The following is a 15,729-nucleotide window of genomic DNA, read 5'->3' as shown; positions in this document are numbered from 1 at the left end:
AGAACGGTTTGAATATCACATCACTAACACTGATAACAGTAATTGCAAATAAATCCTGTTAATATTGATTGTTAAATATAAAGTATGCCTAAAGTATGTTGGTTACTTTGGATTAGGTCTGGAACTACTCCTTTAGTAAACCAGAGAAAATGTATTTGATGCAGATTAGCTGCAAACAGGAGCAACTCTGCTCATAACACAAATCCACATTTCAGTACGTTTTTCATTGTTTCAGTTCAGTGTGCACATTGTCACTGTGGGACAGTGCAGTTTTGGCCCATCTTTATTACTGGCTCCAAAACCCTGGCTCTAGAGAAACATATAAAGCAAAGTGTGCTGCTTATATAAATGAATAAATATGTAACAGCTGGAAGTCTTTGGACGGAGTGATGTGCATTTTCAGATTTAGTTTTGGAAAATCTGCAGATCTGTAGTTTAAAGCCACCAATCTCTTGTTGGCTTTTTTCCAACAATATTGGTGCCCTTTTTTAAAAAAAAACTGCCCAGTCCTCATTGCTAGCATAGCCTATTCCCCTTAAATGGATTTGTTTTCCTTTAAGGTGCTAGAGACTCTTTGCTTTTTCAAAATGCCCAGAGTACTTTGGCTGTCCAAATTTAATCATGTGCTCTCAAGCTGATTTTAACTTATGGTAACCTTTTGTAGAGTTTTCTAGTTATAAAGTGCTTGGACATGGTTTACCATTCCATCCTTCTAGGTCACTCTGAGACTGTGCCATTTGCCCAAAGCTACACAAGCTGGCTGTTCTCCTGCAAAGCAGAGTGGGGAATTGAACTCCCAACCTCTGGCTCTACAACCAGGTACTTACCTCACTGAGCTGTCCTGCCAGGTGGGTCTCCCAAAACACAGGGCTCATGGAGCTCAAAAGGTCTTCTAACAATCATACTCGTTGTGGCACCACTTTCATGCAATTCTGTCCTTGTGAAAGGATCTACAGGAGAAGTCCCAGCTCCCCTGATTTAGGAAATTATTCCACATTATTTATTCACACATCAGACCTCACAAGATGCTACAATCTTGTTCCTACAGATCATCTTTTGTCAGCATTCTGCTCTCATTAAACAGCATTGATTGCTGGAGTCATGAGAGAAAACAAACATTCATGCAACTAACAGTGGATCACTTGAATAATCAACAGATGTCTACATCCCATGGTATCTTCTATAACATTTGAAACTATTCCCTGGACATATAACGGGTTTTGAAAAGTTAATTTCTTTGTAGTCGCATGCATCTTTGTTTACACATTATCTGTAATACTATAGTACATTCAAAATAGCAGCATTAAATATAGCAATATAATCAAATTTCTCAGCCAAAATGTGAACAGGCAAATATCATACAATTATCTATATCTGGATTCTAGCTATTCTGTCATGAAATTATGTTCACATTGACAGAACACGGTGCTCGTTTCTCGTCCTTACCTCTGGAGCCAGCTGTCTGCACAAAAACGGTTTTTGAGGATATGGAAATGCTGTGAGGAATGTATAAGAGGCAAAGTAAAAAATGGATGGAAGAGTTGCAAGCACACACACTGTATATGGACACCTTTCATCTACAATGTTATTGATACATGCCATTTTTATAATATGTTTTGAGTTTTCAACGCAGTTGAAATATATTGTCTGAAATCCTATTGCTTAGTGTAGTATGTCACAACTAGAATAGGCCCTGTTGAGCCAATGGAATTTATGGAGGGGTTGACTCAGCAAATCTCCACTGATTTACTTTAGTTTTGACTTACCTACTATTCTTAGCAACAGGATTTTGGCCATTACCTCATGTACCTTCACAACAGCCCTGGTAGTAGACACTGGGTGACATGGATGTTACACGTCTTAGTTCACGCTGTTACTCAGATGCTAACTCACAGGGATTTGAAATTCTGCAATTAGTTACTCAATCAATACACACCAGGGCCTTCACTATCCTAACCTAAAAACACCCCTTTAAGTTCATGATTTGAAGCTTAAATATGTCCTCTTCATCCAGTTAACTGAGGCAGACATCTCCTTTCAACCAGTCTTTGACAGACAAAAAGTTGAGGCATCAGAGTTTCAAATAAAGGCATGTTTTATCAAAACAAAAGCACATTAAGCCTTTGAGAACACAAAAACACATTAAGTTGCCAAATGCAAACTGCGTCAAAGTTGTATTAGAATAAACAATCTTCTCTGCTTGTGGCTGCACTGCTACCAGATATGGAATCAGCATCTCCTCTAATGAAACCCTAGATCGCAGAGTTCTAATTCAATTCTTTAAAAAGGATTTGGGTTTATGAATGTGGGATATTGTGCTTCTATACCCAAAATTCAGAAAGTCAGGAAATGGCCCAATATTGCTGCACGATGTCATGCCCACATTGCCAGAAGGAAAAAAGATGTCTGACCTTACATAGCAAAGGCCAGCCTAAATGTTGACAATACCAATGGCAGCAGTCAGTCAAGATGGTCTACAGCAGTGATGGCGAACCTATGGCATGTGTGCCACAGCTGGCATGCACAGCCCTTTCTGTGGGCATGTGAGCCATAAATCACTGGATCGCTGACCCTGGCAGCCAAACCTGAGGAGGCTGCAGCCGCAGTGCTAGCGCCCCGAAAGGTAGTGGGCCAGGATCCAGAGCAGCTGGCGCTGGCAGGGGGTGGGCACAATTGGAGGCAGATCCGGAGTGGGGTCTGGAGGTAACTCCATGCCTGGGATTCCCCCCTCCACTGCCACTTCCGCTTCTGCTGCCGCCCACTGCCCACTGGGTTTTGTTTTGTTTTCCAGTTCAGGCACTAGGGCTCAAAAAGGTTAGCCATCACTGGTCTACAGGACACCCTATTCTGCTCACTACCAATCACAGTAACACCATGCAGGGGAACTCCTATTTTTTTTTCCCATCAATTTACTACTTCTCACCCAAACACAAAGCAATTATCAGGGCTGTTTTTGAACAAGTGTGAATGGTAGTTTCATAATTATAATTTTTTGTTTGGGGCACCCCAATTCTCGAGTTGGCTTATGGAATGTTGAAGGCTGCTAACAGCATAATATATTGCTGCACGCTTGTGCAGCAATAACGCAATGGACTTGGTTTCAAACTGTTCAAGATGGTTTTGAATCATTTGAAACTGTTTTAAATTGTTTTGTCTTTCAATATAGGGCAAGTTCCAGATATTTTAATCGAGAAACACCAAGCGGGACTGATGCACACAGATCATGTGTAGGAAAGCTATAGTGAGGCTCCAAGTTGAGATCACCAATTAAGTTTAAAGAGGGCAATGACAGGCATTTGACATCACAGACAGTGTCAAATGTATCCCCAAAGCCTGCTTCCCATGAAGCGGAGATGCTTCGCAGACAACTGATGACAAAAATTATTTTTCTCATCAAATGATGATGTTGCAAAGTGTTGACCCGAATTGGGATGCGACTCTTTGTTCTGCAGCGGGATGGAAACATCAACAACGTATTTACAACTGAGGGGAAGCTCATTATACAGTGACCGTGCACAGAGACCTTTTGTTTAGCAGCAGAGACAAAGTAAGCATGCCAGCCAGGGAGTAGAACTGTCCGTTTTATCCGCCTCTGCATAAAAGCCTTTGAGTCTTTCTTGGCGGTAGCTAGACTACAGTAGCAGTTGAAACTGGAGAGGATTCTATACATCTGAATGAACCTCGTGCCCAAAAAATCCACCCTCAGACACGCTATGTACAGTATACTCCAGAGGTCACGCTAATACCAAACAACTTCTCATGAAATGTTTTGTCCCATACTTCAAGACTTCCTTGTTGGTGCCAACCCCCCCACACACCCCCACCCCCACCCATTTTATTCTTTCTGAGTGGAAGGAATGGATCACAAGGGAGCATGCGCTAAGTTTTCTTCCACAGGATCTTCTAGTAATTTGTAGACAAAATCCATCCCTCAAATGGCACCTTTCAGAATCAGGTGCCATGCACTTGTTAACAATAAATCACCTACCAGCTGTTGGCAAGCAGTACAAATATACAAGAGGTATTAATGAAATGGCAAACAAATAAATAAAACTATAAATAGCTATGTTGATTTCCTTGAGATGTTTGCCCAGTACAGTGTGTACCATTTAAATGCTTGATCCACTGAGACTACCTTTAGAAAGCTTCCAAGTATTATCTTAACTCTGCATCCCTATTATAATTATCAGGATTGATTAAAATAGATCATAATGACACTGATTTTTAAATGACTTGTGTCGCGTCCACTCAGTGTCCCTTGTTTGTTCTCCCCAAACCCTCAGGTGCATCCTCTGGATGCGTTTACTCTTTTTACGCTGCCACCGGTGGATCTAGTCCACACTATACCAAATATATGTATCTCAGACACGTGCTGCAAATACAACAGGTTTATTGATCTTTTTGTTGGTAAATCACAGATGTAAATCACAGATGTGCTTTTATTACTGTTTAAGATCTCTCATTAAAGTACTTGGGTTTGATTACACGTTTGATTGCATATACTTATTCACAATATCCACTTCAACAATACTCTTTATCTATCTATTCACTATTCTTTGTCTTTCCTATTCTCTTGAACACTCCAACTTTCCAATCTCTGTCGTAACTTTCTCATTTCAATCTCCTCCCTCTCCCCCTTTCTCTCTAGCTGTCTAACTTTCACTCTAACTCCGCCCCTCCTGTCTTATCATAGGCTCCTGCACATGAGCTCCATATGATGGACAGGAGTGACATGGGCATTCTGCCCCAGCTTGTATTACCAATGGAAGGAACACTGAATGTTTAGTTTTTACAGAGTTTTAACATGGGTTTACATGAGCGGTAGTTACCCCTGCCCTGGAATGCTAAATGTATTTTCATGTAGGCAGAGGCATGCACATATGCAGCTAGTCAGCAAGAGGTTTAGAGTTCTCTGAAACCTACAGAGAATCTAATTTCTAAATCAAACTCTCTCCACTCGTCTGGAAAAGAGCCTTCATAGGCCAGCAGACAGCTCAAATGAATCCTGCATGTTCTGCTCCAATGATGCCGTTTCTGCAGATGATACAAGATTTGGACATGTTAGGAAAATAGTGATTATATAAACCCACTAGGATATGAGTTTGCTTAAATATGTTCTCTCTTTTAGTACATTTCTTTATATCAGTAGCCTTGCTTGCAACAGCCTTCCGGCCTTCTTTGCTGAGTTGTTACACAAAACTACACAACTGCTAATCTGCTCATTTGTTGTATAACGGAACTCGCCTGCTTCTGCGGGTCTCCCTGTCTTGCTCAGGCTGCCCAAATGCATCGTTCCAAATGAATACTCATGCAGTCAGAATTCAAGTAATGCAAACATTTTTTCATAGCAAAAAAATGTGGCCAACAATAATGTAAATGCTCAGACAAACATCACAGTATCCTAAAATCCCCAACTCTGAAAGTACCGCATTTCTCCTTCCTTTACCAGATATACTTCGTGCACGTTTCACCACAACTTTCTTCAGGGTGTTCATCTGTGATTCCAACACAGGCAGCTTTGCATTTTCAGAGGAGCTAAGCTGCAATTATTTTTGGATATTAAAGACTCCCCTGCCCCTGGCCTACAGACTCTAATACTTCCCCATGATGAGCCTTGGGATTTTCAGCCGGGGGGGGGGGGGAGGAGGAGTTGGAATTGTTTAATTTATGAAAAACCACCATATCTGATGACATCATAAGCCTTCAGCAGCATAAGTTCTGCTGCTGAATTTCAGCCTGTGAATGTTACAATAATGACAATAATGTTAGAAAACATCTAGTGCATCATTATTTCCTGTGTCTGGTCTTGTTGTTTCTCCTCCTCCTCCTCCTCTTCCTCCTCTCCCCTCTCCTCCCCCTCCCCCTCCTTAAATGTTCCTCACTGGATATCCTGATGCTTCTTGTGTCGATATTAGTGATGTTGAATTCCAAGTTCTGATGCTTTTGTCCTATTGTAGATCTTCAGTTTGAGCTACAGGTCCTCAGTATTTGCTATTAAAGTCCAAAACTACATATTCCAAAGTTTCCATGCTGATATTTTTCTGTGTACAAGTTAGTCTGTTGGTTGCAGGAGAGGGAGCCATTTGTATTTTGCTAACATTTACAGGCCATAGAAGAATTTTGACTAAGTTTACAGATCCCAGAAGAAATGTGAGTTTATACATTTATAAGCCTATCAAAGATTTATGTCGGCAGGACTATGTGATAAAAATTCTTTCAAAATGCTGAGCATTTTTAGAGTAGTGCTAAATTTCCTGAAATAATAACCACCATTTCATATTAAAATACTCATGTCACAGTATTTCTTTACTGGAATAAATATGTGTTTTTAAAATATAAAATGTTCCTCTACCCATGGCATAAAATGCACCTTTGAGATCAACCTTCCTGCAGTGAAAGCTGATGCTTTAAAATGCCTCGTGCTTTCTCCTAGCTTAGGCAGCTTTCAAAGCATCCACAACCCCATGCGGCAAATTCCCACCCCTCTCTGGATGTGCATAACTTTACAAACATTCTTCACAGTAGAGTCCCTTCCAATTTATATGGACTGTGTTGGTTACAAAGTTGGTGCATGTAATGCAGAATGGTTGCTTTAATAGCATGATGGCTTCTGTGTGTCTGCCCTAGTGGACAGTCATCCAATTCTACAATAGTGGTGACGCTAGAAGTATTGTGTAGGATACTGTACGTATCCATGTTGCCTAAATAATGCACATCTTAAGGGTTTTGCCCTTTGCAGTCACATTTTCCAGGTTGAACAATGTGTTAAACGGAAAGACTTGAATCCCAAGGTATGGTGTGATTATGCATGGAATATTGGTGTATAATGGCCACCTCTCCTAAAAAGTGGGCATGGTGCAGAGGAAAGTAGTCCAGATCAGTGGTCCCCAACCTTGGGCCTCCAGATGTTTTTGGACTTCAACTCCCAGAAATCCTGGCCAACAGAGATGGTGGTGAGGGCTTGTGGGAGCTGTAGTCCAAGAACATCTGGAGGCCCAAGGTTGGGGACCACTGGTCCAGATGATTAAAAGACAGGAGGAACTTCACATGATGAGCAGTTACTGCATTTGGAGCTGTTTAGCTTTGAAACATAGGGACGTGGTGGCGCTGCGGGCTAAACCACAGAAGCCTGTGCTGCAGGGTCAGAAGACCAGCAGTCGTAAGATCGAACCCACGCTTGTCCCAGCTCCCACCAACCTAGCGGTTCGAAAGCATGTAAAATACGAGTAGATAAGTAGGAACCACCTCGGTGGGAAGGTAACAGCGTTCCATGTCTAGTCGCACTGGCTATGTGACCACTGAAAATTGTCTTCGGACAAAACACTGGCTCTATGGCTTGGAAACGGGGATGAGCACCGCCCCCTAGAGTCGAACACGACTGGACAAAAATTGTCAAGGGGAACCTTTAACTTTACCTTTACTAGCTTTGAAACAGAGGGAGGAGGGAATGATAAATGTATGTTGAATGATACATGGAGGGCTGGAGAAAGAGAGGGTGTTTTTTCTCACTCTCTCATGACCCCAAAAGTCAGGGTTGCCCACTAAAACCAAGTGGCAAGAGATTCAAGAATCACACAGCACAGTAATAATGGCCACCAACCTGCCTGGCTTAAAAAGGAATGTAGACAAATTCATCAATGATTATCTTATCAATGGCTATTAATGATGGCTCATTAATAGAGTTAGTACACCTTCAAATATCAGTTGCTGCAGAGGATAAGCACAATGGTGTTATCAGACCCTACTTCTGGGCTTCCCATAGACATCTGCTGTGATTCAATGTGAGTTCTTGTAAGATCTTGGTGCCATTTTAAATGGATTTTTACCATGGAAGAGTTCGAGGAAAGCCTGAACCAGTGCAGCACAGTGGATAGTGTCAGACCAGGGCTCAGGTGACCCAGATTCAAATCCACTTGGCCATGGAAAGTCACTAGAGGTTGGCAATGGTAAGCCGCTCATTGAACGTACTCAACAATTTACAGTTGCTATAAACAGAAAGCAACATAAGTCACCATGAGAATATCTCCAATATAAATCTTGCAGAATAGATTTAGCAAAATCTTGATCTTGTTTTTGCATTTAACAGACTTCAGCTCTTGGTGGAAAAACATTAGTAATGCTGTATCATGTAGAGGAAGTCATTTAATCACAGGAGAAATTCATTCACAGGAGGAAGTCATTTAATCACATTGGCAGATCTTTCCTCCTACACATATATTTGTCCATCATTATTATTTTGTGGGGTGGGGGCCAATGAGCTTCATTCTTACTAAGATACAGTATAGTAATTGAGGTAATTACCTCGCAGCTTCTATTTCACTGATTTATGGTAGATGTAATATGAAAACAGCTCAGTGATGACAGTTTCCTGATTCTGGCAGGCATTTGTCAGCTGCAATTAACACATATGAGAAATGTTGTGTAAATCTGCTTTTGTTCAAAAGTGAGGAACATTTGGAACAACTCTATCGGTGTTGCAACTCTTGTGCTATGAGATTCTGTCCTTGGCTTTGCATTTTCAGCATCATGTTTTCACACATGCAGCACCATTTAGCACATGCTGAGTGAATTTCCTTGCCTCCCCTCCCTTCATATCATTTGGCCCCACACATGCAATCAAAAAATGTCCAAGACAAGAATCTAGTTCACGTAAACTTGCATTTAGACTGACAGAAATATAAACTGAGGCTGGATTCCTAATTTGTAGTTGTTTAACAAAGCTAGATTGTTGACTATAAACTGTCTTCACTGTGCCATATTTCTCTGGAAAAACAAAAAAAAAACTAGAAAATTTAGGAGCATATGTTTGGTAGAAAGAGGCCTCAGAAAGAGCACAACTCTAATCTTTGTTCTTGACGTAGTAATTGGAAGTTGTCAATAAAGGGACTGTTCTCAAGTGACTCAAAATCTCTGAGCTGTCTTTCAGATCTAAACAGTCAGCACAGAGATCTGAAGAAAACAGAAAAAGTAAGACAGCTAAGGATTGAGTAAAGGAGTAGAGAATCATTTAATTGGTCTGATTAGTGCTACCCAATCTGTTTGGGGACTTATTGGTATAATCTCATTTGTTGTGTGCAATCAAAAACATGTGTTTTGTGTACCCGCATTAGGCCTGAAAAGCAAGCAGAATAAGACTCGTTAGGCATATCAGCGTCCCCGTGGTACCATTTCATGGTGGGAGCAAACCAGACAAGAAGCTAAATTCACAATGAGAAGGTGATAAAACATTTTCTCTCCAAGCAAAAGTGCTTCAAAAGTGCTTTATCACCACAATCAACATGCAAATGCATTCTGTGCTTGTATCCTGATGACCAGGCCTCAGAGGAAAGCTGACTTGCAGTCTGTGGCAGAGAAACCTCATACTGAGCTAAATAAATGTTGCCTCTTAACAAAACTCTGCTTCCAGTGATGTGCTCACTGTTTTGTCAGTTTTGAGCCTGAAACTGGTTCAGACTTGTAACCTGTCTTGTAACCTGTATCATAATCATGAAGGATAAACTAATTTGTGAGTACTAGTCACAACAGCAACATGCTACATTTTATTTCAGAAGCAGCCTGCCAGCCTAAAAACCAGTTCCTCAAGAAAGACAATGTGAAACATCTATTGCTCTCATGTGCCAGAGTTGGCCGCTGGGAAAAAGAATGTGCTGGACTTGGTCATTCTCTGGTTTCATTCAGATTTGCTATTCTTAAGTTCTGATATTCAAGTCCTCACAAGATGCTCACAATCAAAATGTTTAAAAGCAAAAGAAGAAAGGGGTCAGACAAACAAAATAGGTTGAAAACTTATTTTTGGTTACTGAATGATAAGACCTGGCACAATTTTTAAAAAATTCACAGACTGCTTAAATACTGTAAGAGAGGGGGATGACTGGAAAGAGATATGCTACTTGCAGGTTCACTACTAGCACGTCTATCTTTCTGATATTCACCTGTTTTACTGATAGGCCTCATTGTGAAATAAAGATTCATAACATAGCCCTTCATATGTAGGAACTATGTAAGTTCATACTTTCCAGCTTTTGTGATTGTACGTGGCAACAGTTGAATGAGTTATATTTTCCTCAGTGAGAAAAAAGAATTGGAGGAAAAGCAATGATCAGAAAACAATGGAAAATATTATCTCAGCAGGTATTAAGAAAGAATTTATCAAAATAAGCTGCTAAACCCACATGCTTTCTCTACCAAGTCTTGTACTACTGGGCAGAAGAGCAGTGCTTTAACATCTAAATGTAGTCCATTTGGACTACATCTAGCAAAGAAGGATAAGTTGTGTATATAAGGTGGTTTGAACATCTGGCAGATGTGCTTCAGAGCAAAGCTTGGAAAAGGTACTTTTTTGAATCATAGTTCCTAGAATCCTTATCATAACCCTAAAAGCACCACTTCCAAACTCTGTTTCAGAGGCATCAACACTACATGTCCCTCTGGATTTGACAAACAACGAATAAATTTGTTCTGTGTTTTTGAAGGCATGCTTGAGACTCTCAGGCTGACAGTGTAGCAGAAGATGGTTAACCAGGGTGCATGGGGAAGGAAAGATGAGAAGAAAAGGCTGCTAAATTGAGAGTAATTTGCAGATGGGCAAAACCGCTTTGAGGTGTTATTGTGAGAACATGCCCCAACAGCAGGAAGGATGTTTACAAAGGTCTCAGGAATGGGAGTATACAGAAGAAACAATTAACAAATAACTATTTTGGCCCCTGTGTTTCTTTACTTAGAGAGCCATATTTCCTCCAAGCATTCAGGGTGGTTTGGAATGCCTTCAAGGCAAAATGGCACTCTGCATTGACACACAGTTAGGCCACACACAGTGCTCACAAGGTTGATACACAGACGCACGCACGCACACACAAACAGCTTGCGAAAACACATCTTTTGCGTGGTCTGTCTTTCAGCACACATCTTGAAAACCTCTTCTTTTCCCACAGAGCCTTTACAGACTTTATTATTGGTACAGCATGATTAAGCATAATAAGCAAAGCAGAAAAGACAAAAACATTCCTTAAAAGCTGGGAGGCAAAAAAAGGCACAAAATTGTGACCCACCAAAATAGGTCATATCATTTCTGCTTGTGAAGGCATAGGCTACACAACCAGGTGGTCTTCGAAAGGGAGGTCTCAAGTATCACACTATGAAGTCTTTGATTTATTCAATAGGGAAAAGTAAAGCAACAGGTAAATATTATTCACATGTCTGTGGAATGTAATCATTTGATACAGATTACAGTAGGCATTCTTAGCCTGTTTTAGGGATGTGTCTTCTTTGGTTGGTGGAAGGATCCATCTCAGATCCTGAGGGATCTATACCAGTAGAACTTATATGTTAGCAATGATTTGTCAGTAGAAGACCCCAAAGAGTGGTGGGAAAGGGTTGAGATGAATAAGGAGCCTACATTACGCCAGATCCAAATCTTCTCCAGAAACCAATGCTAAATTTAGGCCAGGACAAGGACACTCTTCTAGGGCAGTGGCCCACAACCTTGGGCCTCCAGATGTTCTTGGACTACAACTCCCAGAAGCCTTCACCAACATCTCTGCTGGCCAGGATTTCTGGGAGTTGAAGTCCAAGAACATCTGGAGGCCCAAGGTTGGGGACCAATATTCTAGGGGCACTCTGGGCACTGTGCAGCTTGCCCAAGACTGCATAGGCTGGCTCTACTCACAGGAGGCCCATTGGGGAATCAAGCTCCCAATCTCTGGCTCTGCAATCACTGAGTTATCCAGTCAGCTATTCAGAAGTTATTTATTTATTTATTTATTTATTTATTTATTTATTTATTTATTTATTTATTTATTTATTTATATGCCACCCATCTAGACATAGTCTACTCTGGGCGGCTCACAACTTAGAAGATAAAAACAATTTAAAATATACAGTTTTACATTAAAAAACAAAATGATATAAAATATAATATAAATTTACGATTTTAACAGTTAATTTAAAGCAAAGAGTCCCAAGATGGCAAGAATAAAAGAAGAAAAATAAGAATGACTTTATTGACTGAAGGGAAGGCCTGCTTGAATAGCCAAGTTTTCAGCTGGCTTTTGAAAATGCCCAGCGAGGGTGCCAGCCGAATTTCAGTGGGGAGGGTGTTCCACAGCTGAGGGGCCACCGCCAAGAAGGCCCGATTTCTTGTTTTTTCCTTCCAGGCCTCCCTCGGCGTCAGACCCCTCAGCCGTCCCTGCTGGCTGTGTCAGGTGATTCGGGTAGATCTGGGTGGGAGAAGACGATCTGCCAGGTATTGAGGTCCCAAACTGTTTAGGGCTTTATATGTAATCATTAACACTTTGAAGTCAACGTGGAAATGGACGGGCAACCAGTGCAAAGCAGCCAGAGTGGGGGAGATATGTTGGTGTTTTCTCACCCCACTAAGAAGCCTGGCTGCCGCATTCTGGACCATCTGAAGTTTCTGCGTCAGCCTCAAAGGTAGCCCCATTCAATGGGACTTATTTCCAGGTACATCCAGGTAAGTACATCCCCATTACCGCTAAAAATAACAAGTGCTCTCATAAAAAATTAAGTTATTATGTAAAGTATTTTAGTAAGGAAAGCCTAATGCATAAAGGCAACAGTCCATTCCATACCATAGCTATCTTATTCCATGGAGCTACTATATTTGAGACTAGCAATTGCATTTAACCTAAGTGTTTACAATTACATGTTTCAGTATGCATTCACCAGTCATTTGGGTGTAAAATTTATGAATTAATTCCTTTCACGATTCATCTATTTGCTTGCCTTTTTTCCATGTATGGAAAGACCAAATTAGTAAGACTGCTATCCTTTTTTTAATGGTCTTTAGCAAGGTGAAAACAAAAACTGAATAATTAAAGAAATAGAAGGGGAGAGAGAAAAAGATGAAACATGCTGAATTGTATTTTTAAGTAAATTTTGTGTACAATTTATAAACAACTGTGAGTATTATAAAGATTTAATTTCATGCAGGCTTGTTGTGGAGTAAATGTTAGTGAGGCGTAGATTGAAATTAAGTGCAACCTGAATACCATATTTTATAATCAGATAAATGTATTGGCAGGCAAGTAAATCACCCAAAGCAAAAATAAATACATTGTTTATTTAGATTCTTTATACTATCCTCAGGTAAGATTACAAGCCTTCTCATTGGAGAATAATCACATAAATGTGGTAATTGTGTTATAGTTTCACTGATGAAAACAAATACACAGATGGAATTTATAATAGATGTTTGAAAACACCTATGCATATTAAAGACACACGGCTCAAGAAATCCAAACAGGCTTTCCCTTGCGTGCTAGCTTGCCTGTTTTATGGAAATCTAATTTTTTCCCCAGTATTCAGACTGCAATTAACTGAGAGGTGGAGGATGCAGCAGGAGGAAGAATGTAATCTAAAGTTCCATTGCCATGTGGAATGCCTTGATCACCTCTTCTATTGAAAAGAGGTGTAAATCAACCATAGATATTGCAATGTAATTTCAAGAATGTAACAAGTCCTTATTGGCTAGGTGATGGTTCCAGTTCACAATGGGCTAAATCCAATAACTAGGCCCAACTGAATCAGACTTAAATAGTGTTGGTTTAACAATTTCTGTCCATTCAGTTAATTTGTTCTAGCTGTGATTGCAATTTGATTTGCTCACTTTATTTAACTGTGGCTAGAAGCAGACATTATAGATAACCCATAATTATAGTTGCAAGCACATTAATGTTGGAGAGAGGTGACTGAGGCAGTCTGTCTGATTTTGCAAAATCCCATGGTTAAGTACTGAAGATCAATTATCAGACTAATTTGCATACTCCTGGACCTGAGAAAACCTGCTATTGTGATGCTAAGGCACTTTGATTAGTTAAGCTTTTTTTTTTCTCTTCTAATCACAGGCTTTCTCTAACATCTGTTTTTGGTCTGTGCTGAAAAATTGCAAGCACAGCAGTGGATTGTGGCTTTGCAACCAATTTTCACCTTTCACCTTCAACCTACTCCAGCACACCATGCCTGATCCCATGCTATTCCAAAGGAATATCCCTCCGCAACCCTCAGAAATATTCCGAGAGAAGCAAGTGGCAGCAGGGGGGTGGGGGTGGGGGTGGGGGTAAAAGTAGGTTGAGAAATTGGATGAGAATCGACTGCCCCAACATAGAAGGTGAGTAAAAACACTTTCTTCCAAAGTAAGGTACCTTATGGATCAAACCCATTCTTGCCACCAGGAAGAAAGTCCCTTCCCACCTCTTCAACTTCTCTCTCCTCTCAGACTCTTCCTCCCCCTTCCTCCTCCCAATAGTTCTTGGCTGTCAACTAGTTATATTTAGAGCACATTTTTAAAAACCTAATATTCAGTGAAATGGCGTCTGAATATCTTTTTCTTGAGTCCCTGGAACTGTGACTGAAATCTATTGCTTTTTCTTGCTATACAAGCTTCTCAAATGTTCCAAATTTCCCCCAGTGACTTAATTATGTAAAGCTGTTTTCTATTCTTTCTTTTAAAATACTCTTAAAGAGGCAAGCTAGGGAAAGTTCCAGCTGTAGAAAAATAGTGCAACAGGTCTAGCTTGATGAATCATTCTCTTTTCTTAAAGCCAGTAATTATTATTCTTCAGAGCTAAGATAAGACAGGATATTGTAGGTTTCTGTACCATTATCATTATCCTTAGTCCCGCTCAGGGGTAGCATCAGAAACTCGCAAAATTTAAGTTAAGTGGACAGCAAGTGACCAGCAGAGGGCATGAGTGAGTGAAATGCAGGATGCCTTTCTTAAAGTAAAATGTAAACATCCTGGTCATTCAAAGCAGTAATAAAAGAAATGAAAAATACAGAGCAGATAAGTTCAGAACTAAAATTAGTTACTGAAAATTTACCATTTTGAAAAGATTTCATAGTTCATTATGCAGAAGTAGTCAATAAAATTCCAAATGACAAGTATACTGTATCAATAATGAAGGGCACTGTTTGTTTGTTTTTAATCTACCCCATTAGTGCCAAAGCACTATTCTGGGTGGCTTACACATGGTTAAAAAAAGCTACACAAAGCAATAAACATTAAATTTCTACATAAATAACCGAAGCCTAGTCTAAAAAAATCTTAATAGCCAATGGTGCTAAACCAATTTTTGGACACAAACGTGGCACCTGAAAGACTATTTTATTTTAATGTGCACTTTTGTTGACATCAGACATTTCTTTGGATTTTTGCCTAACAGAAAAAGGAAAGAGTGAGTGGTTTTATTTTGTTTTTGCTGATGACCCACCCTGCGCCCCCCCCCGTGCAAAAAGGTTCCCTGAAACAGAAAGCTGGGGAACCCTAAGTCAATAGGAGTGGAGCTAGGAGGAGTAAAATCAGCAAAAATGACCTCACATGCTTCTGTTACTGAGAGCCTATAGTTGATCAAAGGCCTTTCTGTAAATGAAAGAACTCCTTTGGTTCACAGAAGGGTGCCTTAAAATCAGTTCCAGTGTTGAGATGATCTGAAGCTATACATGGGTGGAATTAATTTGAAGATTTATTTAAATCACAGCAGATAAACAGGGAATAAGAGCCATGAAATGAAGAAATAAAAGAAATCAATAAAATGTAATACAATGCAAAGCAGAACAACCTGTATTAAAGTTTTAAAAACACTATATTTGCCCCTAACTTTTCATCAGCTCTCTACCTGAAGCTTCCTCTGTGTAGCAGTCTTTGGCCCAAAGACTGAGAAAGAAGGACCTACAGTATAGCTATATCTTTACTATTTAGGACCTTGTTTCCTG

Source organism: Pogona vitticeps, chromosome 2 (genome assembly GCF_051106095.1).
Source record: "Pogona vitticeps strain Pit_001003342236 chromosome 2, PviZW2.1, whole genome shotgun sequence".
In the NCBI taxonomy this organism is placed as follows: Eukaryota; Metazoa; Chordata; class Lepidosauria; order Squamata; family Agamidae; genus Pogona; species Pogona vitticeps.
This window is presented reverse-complemented; position numbering follows the sequence as displayed.